This window comes from Lethenteron reissneri, chromosome 24 (assembly GCF_015708825.2).
Source record: "Lethenteron reissneri isolate LAM-NWPU_2019-01 chromosome 24, ASM1570882v1, whole genome shotgun sequence".
Classification (NCBI taxonomy): domain Eukaryota; kingdom Metazoa; phylum Chordata; class Hyperoartia; order Petromyzontiformes; family Petromyzontidae; genus Lethenteron; species Lethenteron reissneri.
In genome coordinates this window covers 11,318,430-11,334,350 of record NC_083802.1, presented here as the reverse complement: position 1 = coordinate 11,334,350, position 15,921 = coordinate 11,318,430, and the positions used below count along the sequence as shown (strand labels likewise).

Below are 15,921 nucleotides of genomic sequence, written 5' to 3'. Positions count from 1 at the left end.
CTCTAAATTTTCAAAAAAGGCATTACAGATCAGCGAAAGGCTGACAAGGCCCCCCATGTTTATGGGAGCATTAATTCAGTGACCACATCGTGACGCATGCATAACCCACCCAAGCAGAACAGACGCGAATTTCCAGACAAAGGAGGGCTTTCACTTTGGGTCAAGTGCATGTCCTTTTTAATCTTTGGTTCAAATCTAAAATCCCAAGTTAAAACCAAAAAAACAATGTTTTATAGCTCCTACCATAAAGTGTTCACCCGCATACCGAAATTTATATATTTCGCTTTTTATGGAAAGACCACACAGGCATTCTAATAAGAACATTTAGTCTGTAAATCAATTCTAAACAAACAAACAAAACCCCATGTAGGTTGTTTTACACCATCCCAGAATGTCAATAAATAGGATATTTCTGACTCGGGCGGTTGGGGAATTTCCCTAACTGCCAACAGAGACTACAGTTGGCCGGGCCTGCACATCTTAACCAATGGTTTCGCCGCAAAACAAATGTCACAATTGTACCCACGTTTGTTTTAGCTCAATGCTATAATATAAGACACTGCACATCAAATTCGAGGCGATCTTCAATATGATGCTGTGATGTTGATGTCAATTGACGATGCTGATAATCAAAGACGCTTACGTTTTGATTGTGATGAAAGCACTCACATTTCTCAACTTAGGCAATCACGGGTAATTAAATACAAATGTTTATTGTATGCACAGTAATTTAAAATATTAAAATGTGCTGTCTCATTTTAGCATTAGGAGATATATTTCCTAAAATATATTCTGGAGTAAAACAGCTCATTTCAGATTTTATTAGCAACATTATTTTTTTCACATAATCTACAACACAGGAGTTTATGAAATGAGTTAAAACACTTATGGGCCCATAGAGATGTATTTGTTTGAATGTTCTCGAAAAAGCCGTAAAACATACCGAATTAATGTTTTTCCTTGCACATCATGAAACACCGTTATATATCACGGCAATTTATCGTTCGAAGATTTCCCAAGTCATATTGCAGTGTGCTTAAACATTCCCACTTATTCCTCAGACCCTTAAAACCCCCGAAGACTCCTGCGACATTGTGTGGCACGAGAGCACAGGTCCGAGCGATACATTTGCAAGCGAATACTTCCTCAAACAGATGGGGGTGGGCAGAAGCCGCACGGCCACGTCGCTGACTCCGTTACTGTCAAGTAAGGTTACAAGCCCACACAGCCACGGACAAAACAGCCGAGCACACGTGCCCTGTTGGGCGCCCCTATTTGTCCCATTGGTCACAGTCTGTGCTGGCAGAGGCAGCGCTGGATCTGCCAGCTGCCACAGCCAGGCCGAGGTCAAAGGCCAGCCGGCTCGAGTGATCTCTTGCAAGTGGGGAGTGCAAGGCGAGGAAGAGTAGAGAGGGTGGTCAAGCAGCGTGTAGGAAAAGGAGGAGGAGGAAGGGGGCAAACACGGACGGATACTTTGCGTACAGAGGCAGGAAATGACCAATAAGGATTGAGAACAATGGTAAGTACATAGGCAGCTGCTGTGGAGAGCAAAGGGCAGGGATTGGAGGGCAGCAAGAGATACGCAGCGGGAGAAACGAGACATCGATCTGACAGAAATACCAATTGATATGATATCAAAGAAAATCACGACGCGGTCCTCTCCTTTGTGCTTAAATTTACAACGTAATTGGGAGAGAAAAAAATGCTTTACCCCCCTAAACTGATAACATTAAGTGGAAATTGACTCGACTACTCTTTGTTATATATTTTTTCAAGCTGACAGACGAGTTGGCAGGAAAAGAGACATAAAAGGCACTTTTTTTGCAAAGGAGCTAAAAAGGCGTCGAGTTAAATCAAGGTCTTCTACATTTAATTTAGAAGTGGGGGGAGGAATCATTGAACAGTCATATAATCTTATATTCATAAAATACGGGTCTCATGTTGATAACCACTGCAAACAAAATGTATTCTCTACTCCTTTGCTTTTTGGAATGTTTAGCAATGCCCATCAATGAGCTGCTATTGCTTTTGCAAAAAGTTTCACTTGGAATACAGCGCCGAGTATTTGTTAACACGGAATCCTGATCTGCGCCGTTCCGGCCAACGGAGCTTGTGAGCCGCTAATAAATTACTTTAATTGATGAACAAGCAATACTATTGTTTAAGACTTGCCTTCTGCAATCAAAACACTTTTTTACACGAAACTTGCAAAGGTGTCTTGGCCGTCTCATTTCCCCAAGGACAGATTAACATTTAATTTCACTGCGCAAGAACTGAAGTGCTGCCTTAATCAGTAAACGTTACACATGAGAGGCCACGAATTGGCTTTCAAATTGGTGCAAAGCAGAAATGACTTTTAGCATAATTTAATTGTCTTGCAAGCTGAATATAATGATTGTTGTTTCTGATATCTTATCTACATATATAATTTCTTTTTCTTTTTTACGGATATGACTTCCGTTTTAATAAGATGATCGCTTTGAGCATTTGGATTAATTGCCCCCTAAATGACATCAGACTTTACCTGCCATCAACTCCGAGGAGACATTCAGATATTAATATGGGAATGGGTACCAGGAAACACAGCACGAAGATAAATATATTTACAAACTTTTCACGAATGCTAATAATGGTATATCCACTATTTGGCAAAATACACAACAACAACAACAAAATACGTCTTTACAAGCCAGTGAATGAGACAAAAGAGTAAAATGTCACTTTGAGTGACACTGCCGCTGTGGCTCAAGTTATAGCCGGCTAGATTAGGGAGTAGCTTTAAAAAACAAAAACAATACAAAAAAAAGACCCCAACTGACAGCCCTTGGGCGTCCCAGTGGGCAGCGAGCGCTCAGCCAGAGGCCAACACAGATGACTTCTCAAGGCAGCATCACGCGCTTTGTCGTTCGGACTGCACATCAACCTTCTTATCCCCTCTCTAAGCCTTAGGCTGCAGTTTTAATTAAAACAGATGCCACCATTATTTCTTTTAAATAAAAACCCGGTCAAATAAAATAAAAAGTTGTTATTTTTACAGTTTATTATTATTTTATTTCTTCACCGCCACCCCCCCCCCCCTTCCCGTTGCACCCAGAGGCATTTGCTCATGAAATAAAATTAAACGTACCGTTTCGCATATATAAGACACAAACATTCCATTGTTAAACACAACTCTGTCTGGGTCATTCGCAGCCAAAAGAAAACTGGCTTTTGTCTCTGATAAATGTATTAGAAGTGACAGATTCTGTTATTCATAAAGCCTAAAACACCACCTATAGGGACGCCCATTCTGCAGATTCCTAGTTTTAGTCATTTAACCGGGAATTAAATAGTATTTTATTTTGTGACTCCAGAGTAGTTTTAGCTCCCTTTACCCAATCAAAACATCCGTAGAATAATAACGTTTAGGATTCAATCTTTGACAACTTTTAAAAAAATGAACTACCATTCCAGAATCGAACGATCACAATGGAACTTGTGATTCTATATTAAGTTCCAATAAAACGAATTCCTGTGGCCGACCGTTGTCTGCACGTATCCTTAGCAATTTCCCCACACGATCAAAGGGTGGAATGGTGAAGGGGGCGGGGGGGGTCCAGAAGAAAGAGCAGGGTAGTATGTGAGGTCCAGGCGATGTCAGTCGTACAGGATTTATGATGACCATTGGGAATTCAACGGAGGACAGCGCTGTTAACGTGCTTGAGAGAATCCTCGCCGTGGATTTACGATTCGGTTTGCGTGTAACAATGCTGTCGTGAATTCACATTAAGTAATTCGGAAGCTGTTGTCGGTGGAAGCGGAGGCCTCGTGTCAGTGGCAACGCCAATTTACGGCGGCAACGCAAAAAACAAAGATCGCGAATTACATATCTTTGGGCGTGAAGCTGTCACAGAATTTGACTTATCGATGTCTTGATACCCTTGTTTAAATCACCGGGACTTGTATCCTAATGTTTTTATTTTATTTGTAAATACTGTAGTCATCTACAATCGTGCGCATACGACGCAACGCGTGCAGGATTCCCGGATGAATGTTACTGAAGAGGGACGTTAAACAGTAGGTTGATCATAGTTGGTAAGAAAGCTGAAATTGAGCTCAAAATGCAGTGTATCGTACAATTTTCTCACCCGCATCGTGCAGGGTCTCGGTTTTTGGTAAAGCGTGGTAGCAGGGTTACCGTGCAACTGTGGTACGCCTTGCACCAAAGGGTACCCTGCTGTGGGCTTATACCTTCCTGCATTGCCCTTCTAATGAAGCTGCCAGCAGAGATCCAAAAGCTCAACCTAAAATTAGAATGAAAATGGCTCCTTTTGCTCAGGGAAAAGGCAGAATGTGAGCTTTATCGGGAAAACGCAGCTTTGCTGTTTCACTAGGGTGTCTAAATGGCCAGGGATTCATTCACTCCTTCTGCCCAGCTACAGCTCATTTTCAGAAGTAGAATTTAAAATAAATCATGCGCCAATCATATACAGTAATGTGTATGGTAGTCGTTATTTTACGTGTAATTATTTGGCACGGAAGAAAAATATATGTATGCTAATGAACTTAAAAAGTGTGTCATTGTGTTAATGGCCGTGGTCTCGGTATGCAGACAGAATTTTGACAGCTTGAGTTCCATTGGAAAAATAGCATTTCTCATTTACTTGATACAGCTGTCGTGGCTGTGACGGTTCCACCTGAAGACGGAAGCTTGTGTTGCCTCCGAAACGTCGTGATTTTTATTTTATTTTACTTTTATTAATTTTAATGTTTTACCTACGTGACTTTACCGAAAAAACCTAAGAATATGAATCCTTGCAGTCACGAAAGCTTCAAATCTAGAATTCATTCACTCCTTCTGCCCAGCTACAGTTCATTTTCAGAAGTAGAATTAAAAATCAATCATGCGCCAATCATATAATGTGTATGGTAGTCGTTATTTTACATGTAATTATTTGGCACGGAAGAAAAATATATGTATGCTAATGAACTTAAAAAGTGTGTCATTGTATTAATGGCCGTGGTCTCGGTATGCAGACAGAATTTTGACGGCTTGAGTTCCATTGGAAAAATAGCATTTCTTCGTACGTTTTTTTCTGCAGGAATATACAGTCTATTCTATGTCATTGTATATTAACGATGTGTTCTTCAGGGTTTTTTTTTAATGAATCCCAACATAAACAAAAATATGGCCAAAATACAAAATTTGGGATGTTCACAAAAATATGTTTTTTTCTTTTTCCTAAAGTATGACACCACAAGATATTACATCACATGTTACGATGCGCTTCTCTGGCCGTCTGGAACGCTCTTCCTTCCAATATTAGGAAGCCACTGGAAATATATGCACTTTGTAAATCTAGATTGAAAACTAATTTATTTTCACTGCTTTTTGTGTTTAGCTTGTTGTCCTTTGCCTGCACTTCCGATTAGCACGGTTGGATCTGTACAGTGTGAAAGACGTTACACATATATAAATAAATGTAATAATTTATGCGCTTTCCCCCCCAAAAAAGTGGTATCACATGGCATCAGGTGATGTCACTTTTATTTTATGTAAGTGATCCGAAAATCAAAAATAAATATTAGAAATTGTCCTTACAAATCCGAAAAAATATGCATTGTACAAATGTGAAGCTCGTGCCTTTTGCATATCAGGAAAGGAAAGGGGATCGCTGATACTAACATATATCTCTTGAGACAATAAGTACTTTAGAGATGTTAGGTGAATTACTTCCTTGTAAAATCCAAGATAATCCCTCTTTGTGACTTTGCGCTTTAAGCAGGCCCCTTCAACCATCGACAGATTAATGGCTTTGCGTAATCAAAAGCACTCATAATCATTTACAAAAAAAACCATGTCAAGTACCAACAAAGATTATCAATCCCCTAAATTAGGCTATCGTTTGAAGAGATTCAACTGCATTTTCGACAACGAAAATGACAACAGATTTTTACTAGAAATAACGATATTCGCATTAAAATCGAAAATAGCCTCCTATTCAGGCATAACAGTCAAAATAGGGGGGTCATATCTCTGAATCATGGGTCAGAGATGAATGCTGACAACGAATGACAAACATGCTGGCTGTCGGTTGGTGTCTCAATTACAAATTTAAAAAAAATACTGACGGTTTGAATATTATGAAAAGCTATTGTGCGACAATTGGGACACACTATTTTTAAATGGGCCTATAAACTGTCAACATGCAAATGCGGGTACGGTATGCAATAGCCAATGACAAGCAGGAAATGGTGTATTTTTATCAGTCACTGGCCTGTAGCAAATATTTGTACGAAGCAGTTAAAGGCAACACGTGCATTTGAAGGGCCAGTAAACAGCGTCAAGAGTCACTGATGAATTCTCAAGTGCGTGCCGAGTCTGAGCTGCTGTTAATCTAAGTGCTTCGAGACTCTAAAACCCACTTGCTGCAACAAGAGATAATGTTTAAAACGATCCACGAACCTGATTTCGAAAGCGGAATAGAACATTTCCTATATTTATGCCATTCCAAAAATGCTCAAGAGTGTGCGTAACTGCATGCCATTCAATTCTTTGCGTGGTCTTTAAATGATAATTTAACCGCGCAAAAAAATATGATGCAATATATAGCGATTTTCACGTGCAAACCTATGCTACTATAATGACATGGCCTGCCTATTAGTCATAGAAAACTGTTCATTAGGGCACCACATTAAAGCTATTCGAGCAAGTTGACAATCGCTTTAATCATGATCTGAAACGCAGAACACAGTTGTAAACCCACACTATAATACATGGCAAATCTTTGAAATTTTCTCTGGAGTCCAGAGAACTGAGCTGAGGTCCCATGCATGACATTTCGATGTTTTACTTTTGCCAACGGACATTACCACATTGTGACAGTGACAAAAGCTGACAAATACATTAAAAAAATTGGTTATTTCGATATAGTCATTTCCATACACTTTCCGTATGACCTAATTATTATTTTGAATACAAACGCAGGTGGTTTTTTTGTTGACAATACCAAAATGCTTGCAAAGGTGTGCAAATTTCCATGACATATTTGCCCAAGGCTATATATATATATATATAAACTCTTCCCTTAGCTACTGTGGAGCGATGCTTTTTATGCCTAATTCCATGACAGGTTCCCAAAGGATATCTTAACAGATTGTGTGCAAATTTATGCATGACAAAATTATCACCAATGCCATTGGAAAAATTAGCAGAAGAGTGACAGACAAAAAAAGTGTTCATCTCAACGGGCTACAACTTGCAGAGAGATGTTCCAAACGTTGATGCTCTATTGTGCTAAAATATGTGCTTGCACGCTTCTGACAGGCTAAATAAACAAAATGTTAACATAATTAACCACGTAATACATTTTTAATAGGTGAACGGATAACCAAATGCACGAATTGATAAAGTAATGGATATATTAATTGAAAATATGAAGAAAATAAATGCACACTGCGAAATAAAATATGATAAAACACTGCGTTGTATTTGCAAGACAAAAGCGTTTGATTCAACTGTCATTATTTATCAATCAAACCATTTATGTTGAACGTGAACCGAATAACGATTGCTGACATTTTTTTTTCCCGCGTAACATTGGTCGGAATGGTCATTTTTTTTTTAGGGGTGGACGTCACAAATTAATATCGACAAGTTTGACAAAAAATAACAATGTGTGTTGTGGGGGTTTGGCATCAGGCACTGTTTCCTATAAATGCTTATGGCACCGCTGGAACAAATGGTCGCTCCTATTGGGTGGAGGGGATTGTTCATTAGTGAAGGGTGCTGGCAGCTGTTGTCTTTTGTTTTTTTATTCCCCACCCCCCCCCCCCCCCCATTTGCAGGGCGTGCTTCTAATGAAGCGTGGTAAGGGGTCCCAGTGGAAACCTGGAGCCAAACACAGGCCAAGCCGAAAGATCCCTGCTGCCTCCCCCCCCCACCACGCCGCTCGCTCATTCACTTTCCCTTTTTCTCAAGTCTTTCATCCATCTCCATCCACTTACTCGCGCTATTGTTGTTGTTGTTGTGTTCCCCTCGTTCTAGAACTCCCTGAACTCTCCTTTTCTCACCTTTCCCTCCCCCCCACCCAACTGACCATCTCTCTCCCTCTTACTCTAGAGGAAGAAGGTTTTTGCGGTGTTGGTGGGGGGTGGGGGGGGAGGAAACCACGCAGGATGTCATGTCTGCGCTTTTCTCATCCGGCGACAACTCCCTCGTTATTTTCAATGTTGGAAAAAAAAAGAAAATGCACTTGTGTGACTGAAGCGGGGAGGGCGATGTGGGGGGGACGGTGTGTGTGTGGGGGGGGTGAAATCAGCTAGGGACCACAGCCCTGCAAAAGGAGGGAAGTCAACCATGCACTGCACTCAGACCTTTGGTCATATTGATTGTTGTCTGCTTCCCAGACGTTGAATCGGTTATGCCAATCTCCAAAAGGGCCTTGGGAAAATCTTTGAAATGCTCTCGTTAAAATTGAAAAAATTGAGTCCTTGTCAAGAAAGCAAGATGCAATTAACACAGGCGCTCAGCGTGGATTTTGCATCTTCATGGGGGGGGGGGGGGGGTGGTGAAGCTTGTTAAAGATGAAGTGCTGCATTTGTAACGAAGAATACAGAAAAAAATACGTTGGAGGAGAATGTTTTGTAATTGCATCCTTTACTGATGAAGAGACAAAGCTGATATTTCTTGTGGGTATCACTCACTTGTCCTCGTGTCACAGATTAGTCTCTTATCTAACACATTGCTACGGAAATATATTTGCTTTACTATGATGTTTGTTTATTAATGATGTAAGTACAAAAATCATTTTCACCGCGTTATTATTTTTTTAAGCGTGATTTTTAAACGAAGAGACAAACCGCGCCCGTGTCGTTTCACAACCTCCATTTACATTTGCAAAGCAACAATGTTGCGTGTTGTTTATAATGTGTAACAGGCATCGCATGTGCGCCATTTTAACTCCTTGTATTATACACAGTAGGACATATTAATGTAGATAAAACATACAATATCCTTTACGTATTTTTCATCCAGATAAAGCTAACTATCTGCTACCATCAGTTGTGTTCACGACCACCGCAGGCAGAGAGGGTTCTTGGTTATTGTTTCCTGAATGCGTTAGCATTCACAGTCGTATATTATTGAGGGGTCAAAAAACCCATCCATTTCCACTGAATTTAAATTAATAGGCTGGTCCATGATTTCATGACGGTTTGATCGGTTTCGGTTTAGCAGTGGTGCAATGATTTTCACAGTGTTGTATCATGAACCCGGCACACCTGTGTTCGATTCCCAGCCATGTCTAAGATCAGTGGTGAACGATATCTCAACTAGTTCTGGATGCTTCCCACAAACCATCAACATTGCTAACCTCTACTGACTAGTGTGGTGAAGTATGGTCAAATATTCCCAATGGCCAATACAGTGGGGGGAGGCTCTATATTGTTTATCATTTAATCGCCATTACCCCCCAACGTGTTATGTATTGTGCTCATTTTATATAGCGGTGGATGAGAGCAATGGAAGATAAAGAAACATATAACCTTTATAAAGGCTTCCACTTGAGCTGGTCTATCTGATTATTTAAGTAATTGATTTCTCTACCAATTATCAGTTCCATTACTTAGCTAATCGGACAACACCAACAGCATTTGGGAAAAAAAGTATCACCTCTGTTCCCACGTGTGCCACTGGATGGGAGGTGATGGGCAGGGCTTGATGATGTCATCGACATCATCATCCAGCCGTGTCATGCTCGGCGAGACTTTTAGGGAGGTTTCCCACCTTCGAGAGACATGATGTAGAGGACGACCGCCAATTTTAAAGGGGCCTGAGTAATCGAACACCAAACAATATAGTCGATTAGAATGTTTAACAGATTAATCATCCCAGCTCTAACTTCAACTGAACTTAATAGGGAGTGCATTTGGCACTGCTAGATTGCGGGTGTAGTTGCACTCTCCTATCTTTTATCCAGATATTTCACAAATGATACAATACCGTTCAAATGAATATTCACGTATATATATACGATTTGGAATACGAGTTGCAGCAGCCGTACAATGCTTATAGCTCTGTGGACTATAAACCCACGCGTCCCAAGTTCGATTACAGGCCACAACCGACATCAGCGACAAGTCATAACAGAATCCGGAGTGCCCTCCAACAGCTGCCTTAACCAACTCAAACTGTCTAAAGTGTCGAAGTATGGTATGAAAAAAAACCCCAAAGTAACTGACATGGGGTCTTCATAAATTGGTGGATTGAGAATGGCTGGTTTTTGTTATTTGTTTTAGTTTGTAATTTCAAATAACCACATTTTACAACTTTCAATCATATAATGTTAATAAGGAGAGTAACCAGAACATTCTCACAAAGGTTCGGAGCGCTGTGGCTGCTGATGAATGATTAAGCAGCCAAGCTTTCCTGCAGCTGGGCTCGTCCTCAATTCAACATAATTAAATTAGGCAGGTGTTGTTTCCAAGCGCAAAGAGCACCACAATGGGCATTTATTGAATTCTGAGCGAAAAGAATCAGAGCACACAGGGGATTTTAAAAATAAAGACGAAGCAGTGTGAAACCGTTTCTCCATGTGCAATTTAATAATAAAAATGCAAAAGCTAGGGAGCAAAACTAAAAGAAAATCAAATTTGTAACTTAAATGAGTGTATCCATGTCCAATCACCATTATTTAAATTAGTCGAATGGCATATAGAATGCAAATTTAAATCTCAAAATATGCTGTTGCTATGCTGTACAAAATGTTGTTCAAATTGGAATGATGGCCATGCAGGCGGGAAAGTGATTAGGTTTGTATAACTTTGCCTTGTGGCAAGGCACTGGTTATGGGTCAACGTTGTCGGGAAACAAAATTGTCTGTTTAATAAATACAATTATTAAAACAAATAAATATGATGTCTAACTCCAATGAGCAATGAGCCAGTACTAGTCTCCTATTTACAGTCCTGACACAGTGGTGGAAATTCCAAATTCCTATGGTCGGTGAGAATCCATCTTCACGCCAATCACTGTCGATGTATCCACGAAGTGGTACTCATGTCACCGACCCCAGAGGGATGATGGGTTAAGTCAACTTCCCGACCAGGATTTGAACTGAACTTGCAACCTTTCAGATCGCAAGCAGCTCGGTCTATCGCCGAGCGAATAACATATACCAACTTTTTTTATGTTGAACACAGCCTAACATTCATCAGTAGCTGTCAGCAACGCACACTCAATTTACCACTGTCAAACGTACGATGGAAAATGGAGTGGGGAAATGCGCTCCCCGCGGATTCTACGGCCGACAGATGAATCATTGGATCCTTAATCTCCATCGGCAAAAACACCGATCTCAGTGTTTAAAATCTTTACCATGCTGTCCTCATTCTAAACATTCGATATGTTTGAGTAGCTGAGCGGCTCTACTTACCCAGGGGAGCAAAATTAATTTATCACTCTGCACCTGCCCATTTTTTCAATATTATCTTTGAATTCATTACCATATCAGCAGTCTCGGTCAAGTCTGCGAATACCTACGTCAACGAGCGATGACCGAGTTGTTTTTGTATTAAACGCGTAACATCTGCTGGTGTGTAAGTTCATACGTATACAATATTGGAAAATTATCGATTTATTGAATTGATGTACGTTTGAGATAAGGACACCGACAACATTCGCCACCCGCACTCCTGCTGTTCAACTTTCTTCCAAAATCGAGTGAGGAATAGAGACTTATCGTTTGTGTTTTTTTACGACGTGAATGAAATAACACTGTTTTTCTGAACGATGTCCTGGCAATATGGTTACCACTCTATCACCGCCATCATCATCATCATCAGCCACAAATAAATCGACTCCTGGGTGAAGGCCTTGCCAAGCCGTTTCCATCCCTCACGATCGTGCGATGCAAGGACCTACCTGCACCCAAGTCGATCTCATCGCTCCGTCTGCCCAGTGGACGTCCTCTCAGACGCGGTTCTATATCTTGGCTGCCACTCCATCACCATTATTATTATTGACCAGAAGCCATTATATCCCTTCCAGTGACACGACCTGCCCAGGCCCACTTATTTTATGTGTTTTATTTATTTCATAGTTTCATTGATGACAACTTATTTGTGACTCACATGCAACTTACTCAGTGTGGGTTTTTGTTTAAATAAATGCATTCTTCTTCCTCTCGGTATCATTTCAAGCATGTCTTCATCCTTATTTGACACATTTTGAGTTTTCGCACCTTGTTTTTTTTGTTAATGACCATGTCTCTGAACAACAGCACTGTATGTTTGACTTTAATGCCGAGCAAATGTTTTAACAATTTAACTCCAGTTCATAATTGTCTTGAATATCTTTTTGCCATGTTTCTGAATGTGTTCACGCAGTATCAGCCTCCGAAGTTTCATTTGACGTTGGCAAGCTCGTTAAATTCAACCTAACAGAGACGATTTATTTTAGAACATTTTTGTGATGTGTGGAATTACTGTGTCAATATTTTACTCAATGTTAAAATGTGACTTTCGTTGCGATTAAACTATAACTCCTGTTATTTGCTATGCCATGACATCTACAACAGTAGGAATGGTTCTCACCATTGAAAGAGACATTCAAACCCTCGCGCATTCATTTATATTAAAGTTGTATAACATCTTTATGATGGGCTACTCCACGAGTTAAAACATGTCCAGCCACTTTTCATTATTTTTCTGCCAGCTATACGCTGTATTAAGTAATTATATTCTGAATGTACCTTGTCATCTTCTAATTAAGCAACTGTATCCCAAAATCATTACCATTTTAGCTCAGCTGCTAAGTGGAAGTGTCATATAAGAAGACTGGTGAATACTGTATCGTATTTTGGCTATGTATTTTACTCAATGGTGACTCGTTACAAAAAAAAAAACGAAGTCCGGTGTTGGGAAATAAATAATGCACGAGCTTGTTAACCCTCTTAGCAATTCACACCTGCAGCTCCCATTATGCAGCACTCCCTTGAATAATTTAACGCAGTGGCGTGTATTGGCATATATGTATGGGCCAGTCAACCAAAAGACAGCTGTCAGGTTAATGGATGTTCACATATTGGTTCAACCGTGCGAAGTTGCATCGCCTCTTGTGGTTCACGATTTTTTTTTGCACTGCGAAATAACGTCAACGTTAAAAAAGAAGAGGTTACTCAAAAAAAGAAATAGAGAGAGAGAGACGGCGGGTGTGTGTTCTCCAAACCGAATTTGTGTTACAAGCGTGCAAAGAGAATGTGATTGCCTAGGCCGCGTAACGGTAGGTTTCGAGTGGACTTTGAATGCAGGCGGTGCAACTGCGTTGGGGCTCACGGGCCGAAGAGGAGGAGGGGGGTACAGCCACTGGGTTATGAAGCAGAGGTAGGTTGGGGACAGAGGCGGAAGGACCATTTCATCTCTTGCACCAGGGCCCATGCCAACCACCTCTGGCACACACAGCACGCAACAATTTATTCCACGCGTGGTGCAAGAGAATAAATATGTATCTTCTTGGTTCTTTCCGCAGTCACGAAAGCTTTAAATCGAAAAATAAATATGTATATATGTACGCGCGAAAAGAAAATCACATTTCTCTCATGCCAGTGTTAAAAACTGACTAATGAAGGGAAAACTTCCCCCCCCCCCCCCCCCACACGGCTGCTCAGGGAAAAAGTCACTAATCCTTGAAGCGCAAACCAATCTGGCCAGCCTGGAACACACAGCAAGAAGATTATTGAGATGCTTTAAAGGAGAATAAAAGGGGAGGCTGGCCCTCATTTGCATGCTGACACCATTAGCGGCACCATTGCTGCCTTTTTTACATTTGCATAAAGACAGTGATATGGAAATGGAACAGCTGGAAAAAGGCCCAAAGTCCTCTCTTGGCCACACTCCGTGGGGAGCGTCGCGCTTCTCAATTAGCATCCGCCAGCATTAACCTCCAAAAATAAAACTTACAAACATCAAGACGTTTGGAGACATTCTGGGTGGGTGTGAGGTGTGAGATGGAGACGAGATGGGGGGGGGGGGATGTACAAAAAACAAACTTGGCATTTTATTTTTACCGTGAATAAATTGGGCTCGTTAAATATATTATATCGTTATATATGTTTTGTGTTTCGGTTTTTAATGGGGGAGCTCATGAAGCTGGAAATGCACTTCTGAGAGCAATGGTGAAGAGGCAAGAATGTTATTGTTAATTATTTATTCACTTTGCATGCATTTGTGAAATGTAGGCCACTCGGCGCTGTGTGAAGTGTAGGGCGACTTAAGGTGAGCGAACGCCTTAATGGAATTTCATTATTATGAATGTTTTACTCCTTAAACATTTACATTTTTAATATGCAACAACCTCCAACGTATAGTATACGTGGACGTGAAAACTTAATTTAAATGCTAATAGGGACAAATTATCCCTGGTTTCTATCACGCAGCCCGCAAAATGAAGAGAAATAGAGCTAAACAAAGGTTGTGTGAGAAATGGATTTGTGTAAATCATCTCTTTGTTTGAAACGTGAGTGTACGACACGTGACGTCGCGGGCGTTACGCGCGGAGCCCATGAACTACTGCGTCTCGATCTTTTGACTTCAAATGTGATGTCACTGACCCCTGTTGGCATATCGTGGTAAAACCAGTTATTGTCGGCTACATACTTAGGATAATAAAGGTGTTTTTTTTTTGGGGGGGGGGGGGGGGGTTAGATCGCGTAAATATATAAATGTGTCGTTAAAACCCGCCACCACCCGACACGGACAACTCGTAAGGGTTGTCACGTAAACAGAACGTGGCCAATTCGTCACTAGTACAGCCCATCCGGTGTGTTGGAGGGCCAAGCCACAGTTATTGTCGGCTACATATTTACGACTGGACAGCCGTTTACTATGCACGGCATGCAATTCGGATTTTTTTTTACGAACTTTGGGTTAGTTATTTAATAAAATATTGGCAATTGCAATTTATCAAGCTTTCTTTTGCTTTAAAGAGAATTAGTAGCATTATTCGGACTAACGCACTATAAATTGCGGCTGCTGTGAAAGCAAACCTCATTGAGAGTGTGGTGAGACTAACCAACACAAGCGCCGTTACATTATTAATGTGTCCACAATGACCAACACGAGTGGCACAAAACAAGCGATAAGTGGCGTGTGATTAAGGGGGTTTCTATATACGCAGCGGCTATGCAGCGGTGTACTTTGATTTTTTGGGGGGTTATTGGTTTGTGTCTTATTTGCTTTCGAAAAAAAGACTCCCGTGATGGGTTTGACGGACGAAAGAGACAAATGTACGGATGGGCCACGGGATTGATGGAGAATCCAGGTTGGCATATGGGGTAGGGAGACTCCACGTCCCCGCCATCGCCTGGCACAATTCGCTGAACCTTTAGCTTTCCCAGAACAGAACAGCTGCGAACATTTACCAATACGAGAGCTAAAATCAATAATGTACATCATCATCATTTACAGCCCCTTGCCATGCCACTGCTGGTGAAGGTCTCAACCACTCGGTTTGCACTGGGGTTGTTTTACTATATTTCACCAAACTGGTGATGGTAGTCTTCTTAGTTCTTTCGGTAAAGTCACGTAGAAGGAAAATAATAAAAATAAAACATAATAAAATAATTCTCACGACGTTTCGGCCACAACGCAAGCAGCCGTCTTCAGGTGGAGAACAGGTCTGTCGAGAAGGCAGAGTCTGAATGAACATTGAACATTCAGACTCTGCCTTCTCGACAGACCTGTTCTCCACCTGAAGACGGCTACTTGCGTTGTGGCCGAAACGTCGTGAGAATTATTTTACTATGTTTAATTTTTATTATTTTATTATTTTCCTTCTACGTGACTTTACCGAAAGAACCAAGAAGATGAATCCCTGCAGTCACGAAAGCTTTAAATCGAAATGGTGATGGTAGGTTGGGACGTTATGGTGGCGAGGTGTTAACT

General features: G+C 40.9%; 1 long non-coding RNA gene across 1 annotated transcript; it reads left to right on the top strand.

Annotated features, from left to right (window-relative positions):
- The first annotated feature begins 472 nt into the window (after positions 1-472).
- Positions 473-12,443, top strand: LOC133346307 (uncharacterized). The gene is made up of 3 exons (XR_009755548.1): positions 473-693; positions 1,062-1,206; positions 7,828-12,443. It is a non-coding gene; the product is annotated as an uncharacterized LOC133346307 (long non-coding RNA).
- The last annotated feature ends 3,478 nt before the right edge of the window (positions 12,444-15,921 follow it).